Consider the following 17,817-nt stretch of genomic DNA (forward strand, 5'->3'; position numbering starts at 1 on the left):
CTGTCTACGAGTTCTTGTCTTATCTTTTGATTTTTCACTTAGCATCTATTGTCTAAGCAACTAGCATAAAAATAGATCACGTATTTTTAGAACCACAAAATCAAATCTAATTGTTATTACCATTTTAAAATCAAAATCAAAATCAACTGCCAAAACAGGCAGTTTTCTGGGCAGTTTACCACAAAATCAAAATCAACTGCAGAGCCACAAAAAAAACCCCAAGTACAGCGGCCCCGGGAACGGCCCCTCGGACCGAACAGTCACCGGAAAGGTAGAGTAACAACAGGTCGGCAACTGATCCCGCTATTATGAAGATTCTCGAGGACCTCACAAAAAGGATTGAATCAGGCGAAAAGATGATAGAAGCCAAAGACAAAAAGGTGGAAACCTACAATTCAAAGGTTGACCAGATCCCGGGCGCACCCCCGATACTGAAGGGTGTTGATTCGAAAAAATTCGTACTAAAGTCGTTCCCGTCTAGTGCGGCTCCAAAGCCTATCCCGAAGAAATTTAGAATACCTGATCTCCCAAAATACAATGGGACCTCGGACCCCAACGAGCACGTCACAACTTACACCTGTGTCGTAAAGGGAAATGACCTGAAGGACGACGAGATCGAATCCATCCTGTTGAAGAAGTTCGGGGAAACACTTTCGCAAGGGACCATGATGTGGTATCATAACCTAGCTCCAAATTCAATAGACTCATTTGCCATGCTAGCAGATTCTTTCATAAAGGCACATGCCGGTGCCATCAAGGTGGCTACAAGAAAATTCAACTTCTTCAAAATCAAACAAAGGGAAAATGAAATGCCGCGAGAATTCGTATCCTGCTTTCAAATGGAGAGGATAGAGTTACCACCAGTCTGCGATGGCTGGGCAGTGCAGACCTTCACCCAAGGTCTGAACGAACGAAGCTCGGTGGCTTCGAAACAGCTGAAGAAGAATTTGGTTGAGTACCCCGCTGTGACTTGACCGGATCTTCGCAACCAATATCAATCGAAGATCCGGGTCAAGGACGACCAACTAGGAGCCCCCTCGGGCTCGGTATACCCAAGCAAACTTCTGGAAAAAGTCCAAAACCAAACAAAGAAAGGTACCAGACATACACCAAAGATAAGAGAAACGCCCCGAGGCGTAACATACCCCGAAATGATCAAAGAACAGACCGAGGTCAGAACGGTCGGGGACTCGTGAGTAGATTTGAATTCAATAGCCATACAGGATCGACGGAGGCACCACACCTGTCAGAATACAACTTCAACATTGACGTGTCAGGCATCATATCTGCCATTGGCAAAATCAGAGATGCTAGGTGGACAAGGCCCGTACAATCGGATCCATCACAAAGAAATCACAACTTAGTGTGCGAATTCCACAGCGCACACGGTCACAAGACCAAAGACTGCAGACAACTCTGGGAAGAAGTATCTCGACTACTCACCAAAGGACATATCCGAGAGTTCCTCAGCGACCCAGCCAAAAATTAGTTCCAGGAAAGAAAGGCGAACAGGAAAAATGAAACATATGAGCCGCAACATATCATCCACATGATCATGGGAGGAACCAACGTCCCACAAGAACCTACTATCAGAAGAACAAAATTATCCATTACTAGAGAAAGGCGGACTCGGGGTTACATACCCGAGGACGCTCTCACGTTCAACAACGAGGACATCGAGACCCCGTCTCAGCCTCATAACAATGCACTGGTAATTTCTTTCCTTGTGAATACATTTCAAATTAAACGTCTACTTGTGGATCCAGGTAGCTCAGCCAACATTATCAGGTCAAGGGCTGTGGAGCAGCTTGGACTGCTCGACCAAATCATGCCCGCCTCTCGAGTCCTCAAAGGATTCAATATGGCGAGCAAGACAACCAAAGGGGAAATCACCCTCCCGGTCAATGTGGTTGGAACAATACAAAATGCTAAGTTTCATGTCATTGAAGGAGACATAAGGTACAACGCCTTGCTCAGAAAGCCATGGATACACTGCATGAGAGCGGTACCGTCAACCCTGCATCAAATGATGAAATTTCCTACGAAAGATGGAATAAAAACCGTATATGGGAAATAACATGCGGCCAAGGAGATGTTCGCGATGCATGATGTGGCACCAGCATCAACGCCTTTGACAAAGGATAAGCAAACAGTAAAATAGTGCTCACGAGGCACATCCTCGGCTACACCCAAATAAAACGAACAAAGGACTATACCACATCCCCTAAGTGAATGTTGGGAGCATATCGAGGCTCAAAGCACTATCGCCACTAAGGTATAGCCATTCCTCTTTTTTGTTTATATCATACACTAACCTTCGTGCAGATGTCCGACTAGGACAGTCGAAACACTATCTAGATTGAAGACCTTAAGGTTTCAAAGCATACTGTCACGACCGGATTTCCCACCATCGGGAGTCGTGATGGCACCTACTAATGGGAGCTAGGCAAGCCAAACCTTAACTACTTGCTACACTTTCATTTTTGCTTCTTTTTAACAAACACAAGTCGATAATATGATAAAAGCGGAATTTTAAATAAATAAGCGGAAGTCAATAATTATATATCTTAAGGCTACGTCTATTACAACTTTTAAAACCTTAAATACCCCAAAACCTGGTGTCACAAAATGTCTAAGAGTTACTACATACAAGGTCTGAAGAAATACAATACGCTGTTTCTGAACAAAAGGAAATGAAATAGGAAATAGAGATAGAGGGAGACGTCAGGGCCTGCGGACGCCTGCAGGTCTACCTTGGGTCTCCGAGTGGACTGAAGGAAGCCTTCCAACTACTGTCCGAAAGCTGCTCCTAGATCTGCACACAGTGCAGAGGGTAGTATCAGCACAACCGACCCCATGTGCTGGTAAATGTCTAGCCTAACCTCGACGAAGTAGTGACGAGGCTAGGATCAGACTACCAAATAAACCTGTGTAGTTCATATATATATATATATATATATATATATATATATATATATATATATATATATATATAGCAGAAAAGAAATATAGAAATAACTAGTCAATGTGGGAGGGGGAAACATGCTGTAGACGAGATAATAGTTTCGTATAGAAAGGTATCAAGTAAGGAAAGAAACAACATAACTAGAATATCAACAAGGAAGCAGAAATCGACAATTGCACGACATCACCCTTCGTGCTTTTACTCTCAGCCTCACCAAAGCAGTTATATAATAAAAATGTGCACCACATCACCCTTCGTGCTTTTACTCTCGTCCTCACCAAAACAATCATATAATCAAAATGTGCACGGCATCACCCTTCGTACTTTTACTCTCTTTCCTCACCATATAATCAATAGAATCGGCACGGAATGGTATGTCGTGCGGCACGACATCACCCTTTGTGCTTTACACTCTTTCCTCACAATAACAAATAATGCACGGCATCACCCTTCATGCTTTAACACCCTCCCTCACCCAAACAACAATCACAAATAAAGGGGCAAGGGAATAAACAAAATAATAATAGAAATCCCGGTAAGGGAACACAATTAAATCCCGGCAAGGGAACAACATCAATAATCTCAACATTCCGGCAAGGGAGATAATCAACAAAGCAACAATATCCCGACAAGGGAACAATTTAATAACTCTTTCTCTTTCTTTCACTTTTATTTCATAACTCACTTTACCACTTGAGCCAATGCTCAAAAGAGTTCAATCATCTCATATACTTTCACAATTTGTAATATAACTTGAGACAATGCTCCTCGATGTTCAAAGGTCACAATTTCCTTCCACAGCTTTTCACAACAAATAGAAATCATCACCAAGGCATGAAAGATACAACGAAATCAAGATATTCACAATTTAAAGACTCACGGTCATGCTAGACACCAACGTATAGATACTCGTCACCATGCTTATACGTTGTACTCAACAATTACCACATAGCAAATAGGACTCAACTCATAATCCCTCAAGCTAAGGTTAGACTAAACACTTACCTCGATGCCACAAATACAACTCAATGTTCAATTATAGCTTTACCCCTTAATTCCACTGCCAATTCGCTCGTATCTAGTCACAAATTACTTAATTACCTCAATAAACGCTAAATGAATCAACCCCAATGCATGAAAATGAGTATTCCATAGTTTTACCCAAAAAGTCAAAAATCGTCCCCGGGCCCACATGGTCAAAACCCGAGGTTCGAACCAAAACCCGATTACCCATTCCCCCACGAACCCAAATATATAATTTGTTTTGAAAAATCGAGGTCCAAATCCCCAATTTTTGAAAAAAACCTAGGTTCTACCCAAAACACCCAATTTTTCCCATGAAAATCTTTGATTTTAAGTTGAAATCATGTTAAAAGATGTTAATAATTGAAGAAAACTAGTTAAAACAATTGATTTGGAAGGAAAGTTGCTCTTGAAAAATCGCCCTAGTGTGTTTATGTTTTGAAAAAATGTGAAAAATGGGTCTAAAATCGGCTAAGTATAAAAGTTGCAGGTCTCAGTTATGGGAATTGTGAACAGGGGTTCGCAATTGCGAACCAACCTCTGTTGGCTTGGGAATTGCGAAAAAAGTTTGGGAAATGCGAACCTGGGAATTGCGAAAAAAGTTTGGGAAATGCGTACAAGCCTGGGAATTGCAAAAAAAGTTTGGGAAATGCGAACCTGGAAATTGTGAAAAAAAGTTTGGGAAATGCGAACAAGCCTGGGAATTGCGAAAAAAGTTTGGGAAATGCGAAGCCTGGAGGCCTGCAATTTCTTAAGTCCAAAATTTCACCCTGTGGCCTATCCAAAACTCACTCGATCCCTCGGGGCTCCAAACCAAATATACACACAACCTCAAAAATATCCTACGGACTTATTCGTGTACTCAAATAACTAAAATAACATCATGAACATCGAATTAAACCTCAAGATCAATGAAATTTCTCAAAACTTCTTTAAACATCAAATTTGCATTTAAGGTTCGAATCACGTCTAATGGATTCCGTTTCTTACCAAACTTCACATAATTATCTTAAATTATATATAAGACTTGTACCGAGCACCGGAACCAAAATACCGGCCCGATACCAATATGTTCTAGTCAAAATTCATTTCCAAACCTTATAAACAATTTCAGAAAATAATTTCTTTCAAAAATCCATTTCTCGGGCTTGGGACCTCGGAATTCGATTTCGAGCATACGCCAAAGTCCCATATTTTCCTACGGACCCTCCGGGACCGTTAAATCACGGGTCCGGGTTCATTTACCCAAAATGTTGACAAAAGTCAAATTAATTCATTTTATAGTCAAAACTTATCATTTTTCACAGATTTTCACATTTAGGCTTTCCGGCTACGCCCCGACTGCGCACGCAAATCGAGGTGATGCTAAGAGAGGTTTTTAATGCCTCAGAACACAGAAAAAAGGTCATAACATTCTCCACCTCTAAAACAATTGTTCGTCCTCGAACGGACAGAAGAAGGAAGTACCTGAGTCGGGGGAAAGATGGGGATAACGGCTCCGCATATCGGACTCGGACTGCTAGGTCGATACCTCAGGAGGCTGACCTCTCCACTGAACATGAACAGAAGGAAACTCTTTGATCTCAATTGACGAATCTGCCGGTCTAGAATAGCTACCGGCTCCTCCTCATAAGACAAGTCCTTGTCCAACTGGACAGTGCTGAAATCTAACACGTGGGATGGATCGCCGTGATATTTCTGAAGCATGGACACATGAAACACTGGATGCAGAGCTGATAAGCTCGACGGCAATGCAAGTCTATAAGCCACCTCTCCCACTCGATCAAGAATCTCAAATGGACCAATGAACCTAGGGCTAAGCTTGCCCTTCTTCCCGAATCTCATCACGCCCTTCATAGGCGACACTTGGAGCAATACCCGCTCTCCAACCATAAAAGTCACATCTTAAACCTTGCCGTCTACATAACTCTTTTGCCTGGACTGAGGTGTACGAAGTCTATCCTGAATAATCCTGACCTTGTCCAAGGCCTCCTAACCCAGATCCGTACCCAACAACCGAGCCTCCCCCCGGCTCAAACCATCCAATCGGAGACTGACACCGCCTACCATATAAAGCCTTATAAGGAGCCATCTAGAAACTCGACTGGTAGCTGTTGTTGTAGGCAAACTCTGCTAAAGGCAAAAACTGATCCCTCGAGCCTCCAAAGTCAATGACACAAGCTCGGAGCATATCCTCCAAACTCTGAATAGTCCGCTCAGACTGCCCGTCCATCTGAGGATGAAATGTTGTACTCAACTCAACCTGGGTGCCCAACTCTCACTGAACTGCTCTCCAAAAACGCGAGGTAAACTGCGTACCTCGGTCCGAAATGATAAACACAGGCATACCATAAAGACGAACAATTTCCCGGATATAGATCTCTACTAACCTCTCGGATGAATAGGAGACTGCCACATGAATGAAATGCGCTGACTTGGTAAGCCTATAAACAATGACCCATACTTCGTCAAACTTCTTCCGAGTCTGCAGGAGTCCAGTAACGAAGTCCATAGTGATCCGCTTCCACTTCCACTCGGGAAGCTCAATCCTTTGAAATAAACCACCAGGCCTCTGATGCTTGTATTTAACCTGCTGACAATTCAAACACCAAGCCACATATGCAACAATATCTTTCTTCATTCTACGCCACCAATAATGCTACCGCAAATCCTGATACATCTTCACGGCAACCGGATGAATAAAGTATCAGGAGCTATGGGCCTCCTCTAAAATCAACTCCCGATGCATATCCACATTAGGCACACATACTCGACCCTGAAATCTCAAAACTCCATCATCATCTAAGGTAACCTGCTTGGTACCTCCGCGCTGCACCGTGTTTCTAAGGACACACAAATAGAGATAATCAAACTGTCGATCACGGATATGCTCCAATAATGAAGAATGAGCGATCGTGCAAGCTAATACCCGACTATGCTCAGAAATATCCAACCTCATGAACTAATTGGCCAAATCCTGAACATCCAAAGCAAGTGGTCTCTCACTGACTGGAATATAAGCAAGACTGCCCATACTGGCTGACTTCCTACTTAAAGCATCGGCCACCACATTGGCCTTCCCCGGGTGATACAAGATAGTGATATCATAATCCTTCAACAACTCGAACCACCTTCTCTGCCTCAAATTCAACTCTTTTTGCTTGAACAAATACTGAAAACTCTTGTGATCCGTGAACACCTCACATGCCACGCCATACAGATAATGCCTCCAAATCTTCAATGTGTGAACAATGGTTGCCAACTCCAAATCATGAACCAGATAGTTCTTCTCATGAATCTTCAACTGCTGTTAAGTATATGCAATGACCTTGCCATCCTGTATTAACACTGCACCAAGTCCAATACAAGATGCATCACAATAAACTGTATAAGGCCCTGATCCTGTGGGCAAAACCAACACCGGTGTCGTAGTTAGAGCTGTCTTGAGCTTCTGAAAGCTTGCCTCACACTCGTCCGACCATCTGAACTGGGCACCCTTCTGTATCAACCTGGTTATCGGGGCTACAATAGATGAGAACCCTTCCATGAACCGACGATAGTAGCCTACCAATCCCAAGAAACTCCGAATGTCTGTAGCTGAGGCTAGTCTAGGCCAGTTCTTGACTGCCTCAATCTTCTTCGAATCAACCTGGATACCCTTGCCGATACAATATGACACAGGAATGCAACTGAACCCAACCGGAACTCACACTTCAAAAATTTAGCATACAACTGACTATTCCTCAAAGTTTGAAGAACCACTCTGAGATGTTGCTCGTGCTCCTCCCGGCTGCGGGAATATATCAAAATATCATCAATGAAGACGATCACAAACGAATCCAAATAAGGCCTGAACACTCGGTTCATCAAATCCATAAAAGTTGCTGGGGCATTTGTCAACCCCAATGACATAACCAAGAACTCATAATGCCCGTACCGAGTGCGGAATGCTGTCTTAGGGACATCGGATGCCCTAATCCTCAACTGATGGTAGCCAGATCTCAAGTTAATCTTCGAAAATACCCTGGCAACCTGAAGCTGGTCAAACAAATCATCAATCCTCGGCATTGGATACTTATTCTTGATTGCAACCTTGTTCAACTGCCAGTAATCAATACATATTCTCATCGACCCATCCTTTTTCTTAACAAACAACACAAACGCACCCCAAAGCGAAACACTGGTCTAATGTAACCCTTCTCAAGCAAGTCTTGCAATTGTTCCTTCAACTCTTTCAACTCTAGCGGGGCCATACGATACGGCAGAATAGAAATGGGATGAGTGCCCGGAGCCAAATCAATGCAAAATTCAATATCCCTGTCGGGTAGCATATCCGGTAGGTCTGAAGGGAAAACATCAGAAAACTCACGAACAACAGGCATAGAATCAATAGAAGGGACCTCAGTACTAGAATCACGAACATATGCCAAATAGGCCAAACACCCTTTCTCGACCATACGCCGAGCCTTCACATAAGAAATAACACTGCGGGTAAAATGATCAAGAGTCCCTCTCCACTCTAAACGAGGCAAATCTAGTAAGGCTAAGGTCACAGTCTTGGCATGACAGTCCAAGATAGCATGGTAAGATGATAATCAGTCTATCCCCAATTTTAACATCGAAATCAACCATGTCTAAAAGCAACAAATCTACACGAGTCTCAAGACCCCTAATCACCACACTACAAGAATAATGGACTCAATCTACCACAACAGAATCACCCACCGGTGTAGACACATAAACAGGAACACTGAATGAATCACTAGGCATAACCAGATACTGTGCAAAATAAGATGAAACATACGAGTAGGTAGACCCTAGATCAAATAACACTGAAGCATCTCTATCATAAACCAGAACAGTACCTGTGATAACCGCATCTGAAGCCTCAGCCTCGGGCCAGCTGGAAGAGCATAACATCGGGGCTGGGCCCTACCACCCTGGACTACCTCTCTGGGACGGCCTGCAGCTGGCTGGCCTCCACCTCTGGCAGTCTGAGCCCCACCTCTAAATCCTCTACCTCTACCTCTAGCACCTCTACCCCCACTTCTAGCTGGTTGGGCGGTCTGTTAAACACCGGGTGCCTGAACCGTAGCACGGGAACCCTGCTGCTGCGATTGAGGAAACTGAGACTGACCCTGGCGACCTGAATGACCACTCCGAAAACTCTGGAGCGGCGGTGCACTGATAGAAGCTGGGGGTGCATGGTAGGACTGCTGATCAGAATACTGCATCTACAGACCACGGCTACCTAAAGCACCATGAGAAACCTGAAGGGTTGACTGAAAGGGCCTATGAGGATGGCCTCTACCATACGAATCTCTGCCTCCAAACGAGGCACTATTGAATCTACCTGAATGACATGGCCTCTTGTCTGACCCATGATCGCCTCCCTGGGATAGAACCATCTCAACTCTAAGGGACACATTGGCCACCTCCTAAAAAGTAATCTCACTCCCAGCCTCTCTAGCCATCTGAAGACGAATCAGCTGGATAAGACCGTCAATAAACCTCCTCACCCTCTGTCTCTCTCGGTGGGAGGTATGATGAGAGCATGGCAAGCCAAATCAATAAACATGGTCTTATACTGGGTAACTGTCATGGAACCCTGCTGGAGGCGCTCAAACTACCTCCGATAGGCCTCTCTCTGAGTAATAGGGAGAAACTTCTCCAGAAATAGCTGTGTGAGCAATAATCCCTCCACCAAGTCTTGGCGGATCTAAACAAGCGAAATGTAGCAAAATCGACCCCATTGGTCTCAACAATACCCATGTTCCTGAGAACCTCGTGGAAACTGTGTAGATAATCTTGGGGATCCTCAGTAGATGCACCGCTGAAAGTAGATGTGAAGAGCTTGGAGAACCTATCCAGCCTCCACAAAGCATCAGCAAACATAGTTGCTCCATCACCGGTCTGAGCTACCATACCCGGCTGTACTGCTCTAATTGGATGAACCGCTGGGGTCTGAATCTGGGGAGCTACCTGCTCCAGAGTGCAAGTAGTAGGAGTTTGGGCCCCTCCTCCAGCCTGAGAGATGGCTGGTGTTACAGGAAGCAAGCCTGCCCGGGTGACACTCTCCATAAGGCCCACTAGTCGGACCAACGCATCCTAAAGAACTGGGGTAGCAATAAACCCCTCTGGGACCTGAGCTGGGCCCACCGGGACTGTTGGGGTCGGAACCTCCTCATCAAAGTCAACCTGAGACTTTGTCACTGGCGCTGCTACTCGGGGATGAGCTCTATCCCTACCTCGGCCTCTAGCACGGACTCGGCCTCGCCCTCTGCCCCTCATGGGAGATGCTGCTGGGGGCTCGGGATGCTGAGCGGTGGATGAGGAAGCGCGTGTTCTCTCCATCTGTGAAAGAACATAGTATAAATTTAATTAGCATTGAGAAACCAAACCGCACGATAGGAAAGAATAAATGTGAAGTTTTTCCTAACTCTGTAGCCTCTGAGGGATAAATACAGACATCTCCATATCGATCCCTCAGACTCTACTAAGCTTGTTAGTGAATTGTGAGACCCCTGTAACCTAGAGCTCTGATACCAACTTGTCACGATCCGGATTTCCCACCCTTGGGAGTCGTGATGGCGCCTACTAATGGGATCTAGGCAAGCCAAACCTTAACTACTTGCTACACTTTTATTTTTGCTTCTTTTTAACAAACATAATTCGATAATATGATAAAAGCGGAATTTTAAATAAATAAGAGGAAGTCAATAATTATATATCTTAAGGCTACGTCTATTAAAACTTTTAAAACCTCAAATACCCCAAAGCCTGGTGTCACAGTGTCACAGACTGTCTAAGAGTTACTACATACAAGGTCTGAAGAAATACAATACATTGTTTCTGAACAAAAGGAAATAAAACAGGAAATAGAGATAGAGGGAGACGCTAAGTCCTGCGGACGCCTGCAGGTCTACCTTGGGTCTCCGAGTGGACTGAAGGAAGCCCTCCAACTACTGTCCGAAAGTTGCTCCTGGATTTGCACACAGTGCAGAGTGTAGTGTCAGCACAACCGACCCCATATGTTGGTAAGTGTCTAGCCTAACCTCGGCGAAATAGTGACAAGGCTAGGACCAGATTGCCAAATAAACATGTGCAGTTCATATATATATATATATATATATATACAGCGGAAAAGAAATACAGAAATAACTAGTTAATGTGGGAGGGGGAAACATGTTGTGGGGGAGATAATAGTTCCGTATAGAAAGGCATCAAGTAAGGAAAGAAACAACATAACTAAAATATCAACAATTGTATGGCATCACCCTTTGTGCTTTTACTATCAACCTCACCAAAGCAGTTATATAATAGAAATGTGCACGGCATCGCCTTTCGTGCTTTTCTCTCGTCCTCACCAAAACAATCATATAATCAAAATGTGCACGGCATCACCCTTCGTGCTTTTGCTCTCTTTCCTCACCATATAATCAATAGAATCGGCACGGAATGGTACGTCATGCGGCACGACATCACCCTTCATGATTTACACTCTTTTCTCACAATAACAAACAATGCACAGCATCACCCTTCGTGCTTTAACACTCTTCCTCACCCAAACAACAATCACAAACAAAGGGGCAAGGGAATAAACAAAATAATAATAGAAATCCCGGCAAGGGAACACAATTAAACAATTAAATCCCGACAAGGGAACAACATCAATAATCTCAACATCCCGGCAAGGGACATAATCAACAATGCAACAATATCCCGGGAAGGGAACAATTTAATAACTCTTTCTCTTTCTTTCACTTTTATTTCATAACTCACTTTACCACTTGAGCCAATGCTCCAAAGGGTTCAATCATTTCATATACTTTCACAATTTGTAATATAACTTGAGCCAAATGCTCCTTGATGATCAAAGGTCAAAATTTCCTTCCACAAGCTTTTCACAACAAATAGAAATCATCACCAAGGCATGAAAGATACAACGAAATCAAGATATTCACAATTTAAAGACTCACAGTCATACTAGACACCAATGTATAGATACTCGTCACCATGCCTATACGTCGTACTCAACAATTACCACATAACAAATAGGACTCAACTCCTAATCTCTCAAGCTAAGGTTAGACCAAACACTTACATCGATGTCACGAACACAACTCAAGGTTCAATTATAGCTTTATCCCTTGATTCCACCGCTAATTCGCTCGTATCTAGCCACAAATTACTTAATTACATCAATAAACGCTAAATGAATCAACCCCAATGCATGAAAATGAGTTTTCCATAATTTTACCCAAAAAGTCAAAAATCGTTCCTGGGCCCACATGGTCAAAATCCGAGGTTCGAACCATAACCCGATTACCCATTCCCCCACGAACCCAAATATATAATTTGTTTTGAAATCGGACCTCAAATCGAGGTTCAAATCCCCAATTTTTGAAAAAACCTAGGTTCTACCCAAAACACCCAATTTCCCCCATGAATATCTTTGATTTTAAGTTGAAATCATGTTAAAAGACGTTAATGATTGAAGAAAACTAGTTAAAAATGATTTACAATTGATTTGGAAGGAAAGTTGCTCTTGAAAAATCGCCCTAGTGTGTTTATGTTTTGAAAAGATGTGAAAAATGGGTTTAAAATTGGCTAAGTATAAAAGTTGCAGGTCTCAGTTATGGAAATTGTAAACAGGGGTTCGCAATTGCGAACCAACCTTTGCTGGCTTGGGAATTGCGAAAAAAGTTTGGGAAATGCGAACAAGCCTGGGAATTGCGAAAAAAGTTTGGGAAATGCGAACCTGGGAATTGCGAAAAAAAGTTTGGGAAATGAGGACAAGCCTGGGAATTGCGAAAAAAGTTTGGGAAATGCGAAGCCTGCGGGCCTGCAATTCCTTAAGTCCAAAATTTCACCCTGTGGCCTATCCAAAACTCACTCGAGCCCTCGGGGCTCCAAACCAAATATACACACAACCTCAAAAATATCCTACGGACTTATTCGTGTACTCAAATCACTAAAATAACATCTTGAACATCGAATTAAACTTCAAGATCAATGAAATTTCTTAAAACTTCTTTAAACATCAAATTTGCATTTAAGGTCCGAATCACGTCAAATGGATTCCGTTTCTTACCAAACTTCACAGAATTATTTTAAATTATATATAAGACCTGTACCGGGTGCCGGAACAAAAATACGGGCCCGATACCAACATGTTCTAATCAAAATTCATTTCCAAACCTTATAAACAATTTCAGAAAACAGTTTCTTTCAAAAATTCATTTCTCGGGCTTGGGACCTCGGAATTCGATTCCGGGCATATGCCCAAGTCCCATATTTTCCTACGGACCCTCTGGGACAGTTAAATCAGGGGTACGGGTAAGTTTACCCAAAATGTTGACCGAAGTCAAATTAAATCATTTTATAGTCAAAACTTATCATTTTTTTTACAGATTTTCACATTTAGGCTTTCTGGCTATGCACCCCGACATCGCACACAAATTGAGGTGATGCTAAGAGAGGTTTTTAAGGTCTCAGAATACAGAATTTTGTATTAAGGTCATCACACATACGTTGCACTCTTTTCCTTCGACCAGGTGTTTATCCCGAAAAGGGTTTTACTGGCAAGGTTTTTAACGAGGCAACATCCATATTACCTAAAGAAGACTCAACAAGTATTCAAGGCTTTTCTTCAATCAACCTCGAATACTGGGGGGCATCCCCATGGAAGGTCACCTCCTCGGAGAAGCCAAGATGTGTTAAATAGGGTCTCGATAGGAAAATGATGTACCGAGCCAAACGGTCGAACGAACCGTGTCCGTATAGAATAACCGAGCCCTTGACAACAAAAACGTGTATACTTGTACCAAGTATATCAAAGAATACTTTCCCTTCCATCAATGCATTTCGAAGGAGTTCGGTATTTTTTACAAATATGGCTCCAAAGCCAAAAACGTCCCGAACACTCGGGGACTGACGTCAAAAACTCAAAGTCGCATAACCTCCGGGTCGGAAGCTTCGAACATGTAAGACCCCAATGAGGCAACGTCAAGGTTACAAAAATGGCTCCAGAAGCCAAGAACGCCCCGAACACTCGGGGACTGGCGTCAAAAACTCAAAACCATATGACCACCGGGTCGGAAGCTTCAAACTAGTAAGCCCTCAATGAGGCAACGTCAAGTCTACAAAAACGGCTCCAGGGCCAACAAAACTTTCAATGTCCCGAGGACTGCCAAGTCCATAAGACCCCATACGGGCAACCTCGACCCTATAAGACCTCTATAAGGAAACACCAAAACTGTAAGACCTCAAGCAAGGCATGAACCATACTTGTACCAAGTAACCAAAACTGTAAGACCTCAAAGGCATGTAAAAATTATAAGACCTTACAAAAAGGCATTATCCTGACCTTAAAGTCAAGGCTATATATTCGAATTTGTAAGACCCCTAAAAAGGCATACCTTCGATATAGACGCCGAAACTACTTCATTCGGGGACTGAAAGGCTCAGGCCAAACATAATGACTACGGTCACAAGGTTGTACCAGCCAAACTAACGCAACTCGGGGATGCCCGACCGTCGCTATAAAATCACAGGCCTTCAAATACTTTGAAAGTACTTCGAAAAAAATCGGTTAAATAGGCTACCCTCGACATAGACAAAAGATCTTCGACCATGTCAGCTCCAAACTATAGGCTTTGAAACATTCAGCCACCGAGCAAAACCTCCCAAGGTGCTCGTTAATCACTACATAGCGACTCACCATCGAGGCTCTTAGCAGGCCGTCAAAGAGTCGAGCGAACACAAAAATTTCAAAATATTTGACGAGGGAAAACAAAGCCTAAAGAAGTCATACCGACCCTACGCGTAAGAGTCACTGTCGCCAGCCCATATTAAGAGGTTGTACCGACCCTACGCGTAAGAGCCACTGTCTCTAGCCCATGTTAAGAGGTCGTACCGACTCTACGTGTAAGAGCCTAAGAGCCAGCTTAAAAACTTGAGGGACAATGAGCTCGAGTCGAAATATGACTCGGAGACTAAGCCCGAAATAGTTAACTAAATACGCCTTAAGGCAAATGCGTAAGAGCCTGCGAGCCAGCCTAACGAGCCCTAGGGACGAACTGTAAACCTAAAGGTTTTTTCTCAAAGGCCAATTCACCTGACTAATCATTGACAAAACGTCAAAACTCAAAAACAAACAAGGGCATACACAAGCAAATAGAAATCCATGGAAGGAGAAAACTAAAAGGTTTCTTTATATACGCACGTATGAAACTATGCAAATGTTACATTTGCAAAAGTTCTCTAAAGAACACTGTACAAAGAATCAAGAAGAAAAGGTCTAGTCTACGTCCCCCTCAGGGACTGTGGCCCGTCGGCCTTTTCCTCATTATCCTCGGCATCAGACAAAAGGAACTTGGCATCGTATTCATCCTCCTTGGCCTGCACTATCTCCTCCGAGAGATCGAAGCCCCTAGCATGAATCTCTTCAAGGGTTTCCTTCCGAGATTTACACCGGGCATACTCATTGCTTCTGCTCTCCCGATCGGAAGCACCACTCAATTTAGCTCGAGCATCAGCAATGTATTTTAAGTAGACAACCACTTTCTTGTCGGACTTAGCCCAAATCTCTTCAGCTTCAGCCCGAGCGTCCATGGCCTCGGCCTTCATCTTCAAAAGATCAGACTCGAGGCTTGCAATCTTGCTTGTCTGAACCAAGTTGTTTTCACAGGCATTCCGAAGTTGTATCTCGAGAGTAGAAACCATAGCCAAAGCATTCTTCTTGGCCGCGATATGGGCATCCATCTAAGCCTCTAGCTCATCGCACTTACATTTGGCTTGACCGACTTCACCCCAAAGGCGTTCTAGGTCCTTCGTCTTTTTCTGCAACTGAAGTAAATGAAACATTAGCCTTAAAAGATAGAAGAAGAAGCATGCACCCCCTTGGAACAAATATTACCTGCTCCTCGAGGTAGCTTTCGTAGTTCAGACTTCGACTCGCTTCATACCGCAAGTGTGCCAACTCGTCTTCCCTTTCATCGCAAAGAAGCTTGAGAGATTTCTCCCCATCCACGGCTTTTTGCTGCCTGACCTTATGGTGAAGTAGCTTAGACTTGAGCTTGCTAAAAGCCTATGGAAGAGAAACTCGATAAGAGAGTAAAAATTGCAAAAGCTATAAAACTAATACGATCGGCTAAAACTCACCACAAAGTAGAGCCGATGAGCTTCCTCAAAAGTCGAGCGCACGTCTACTAGACTGGCTCCATCAACCCTAGAAGAACCACTCCTGGTTGGTATACGTCACCTAATATATGTGGCCCTAGCTTCGAACGTCCCTCGAAGTACCTTCGACGGGAAAAGAAGTCGGCGGTAGAGAACTGTCGCTCCTCGAGGTACCTTTGACGAGAAAAGAATATAGCAGTGGAAGAGGGACCGTTTTTCTAAAGCCAGAGATCTCGGGCACTGCAGGCTCGGCTGATACATCCTCTCTGATCCCCCGGCCTGGACTCGTCTTGCTACAAGCACTGTCGCCTTGCGAAGGCCCCTTTTGCTTGTTATTGTCATTCCTTGGTCCCGAAGCTGACGATCCTTCTCCGATAGGGCATGATCTCGCCTCGAAGAACTCCTCAATGCCTATGATGATGGAGTTTGTACGCATAAAAAGAAAGTGCCTTTCAAAAAAAGGAGCAAATCACATACCACATACCGTGGTGTTTTGCCTCCCATCTACCCTTAGAAAAGTCTCGCCACTTACGCTCATCATAAGTCGAGTGGGTCGCCAACTTCCAAGCCCAATCTGTCAGGTCAGGGACCTCGTATGTCATCCATGGAATTACTGCAGAAAGGGAAAGAAGGCGCATATACGGAGCCCGCCTCTACCATAAATGAAACAACAAAAGCAAAAGTGTACCACTTACATGTAAAATTCCATTCCTCGGGAAACGCAGAAACTCTACGGGGATAATGTCAACAGCTCGTACTTAGACGAATCGGCTCATCCACCCCCGATCCTATCTTCTTCATCGATAACGAAGGGCCTGGTGGATCGGCATCGTAGGGTTAGCAGGCCTCGGTGGTGAAAATACCTGTACAGCCTGATAAGATGGCTAAGGGTGAACTCGAGCCCTACTTCCTCCGCAAAGAATCACATCATCAATACTATCCTCCAAAATGATGGATGAACCTGTGCCAAGGTATCCCGATACTTTCGGCAAAAGTCAAGCACAACCCTATTGAGGGGACCTAGTGTAAAGGGGTACGTGTATACGTTCAAAAGCCCCTCAGCATGGTCCATAATGCTCTCCTCCGGGGAAGGTACCTGCAGTGCTACCTTTTCCCCCATCCACAATCTTTCCTCACTAACTCAAGGTACCTCTCTCCTATTAAAGAAATAAACTTCGAGGCATACTCCCAATGACCCTGAACCTTGGGAGGTTTTTCTGACAAAAAATCCCCCCTCGATGCAAAATGTCCCGAGGTTGGCTCGCCTGGCACCAGCGGCACACCACCAACCAGACGGGAACCAGAGGTGGAACTTCCTCCTCCTTGCTGAACGGATCCCGGCATAGCAGCCATAACTGTGGTAAAATCAGAGAATTGGAGCGGGAATTTGAGCGAGGGCTTTAAAGTTAAAATGGTGAAAGACCTAACGCAAGAAAGAATAACTCTGTGAAGGGGGATAGCTACTCAGGATAGCGGAATCCTCAAAGGAAGGAAGGCAAACCTATATATATAGAGAAAGCGGTAAACTGTCTGCCTGCCTCAGAAGCCAATTAAAAAATACTGACTAAACCTTTATTGCTTTGGGAAGATGTACCGGCAGGATCGCCTCGGTCATTTCATAACCATGTCATACAATTTACGCTGCC

Source organism: Nicotiana sylvestris, chromosome 8, assembly GCF_000393655.2.
Source record: "Nicotiana sylvestris chromosome 8, ASM39365v2, whole genome shotgun sequence".
In the NCBI taxonomy this organism is placed as follows: Eukaryota; Viridiplantae; Streptophyta; class Magnoliopsida; order Solanales; family Solanaceae; genus Nicotiana; species Nicotiana sylvestris.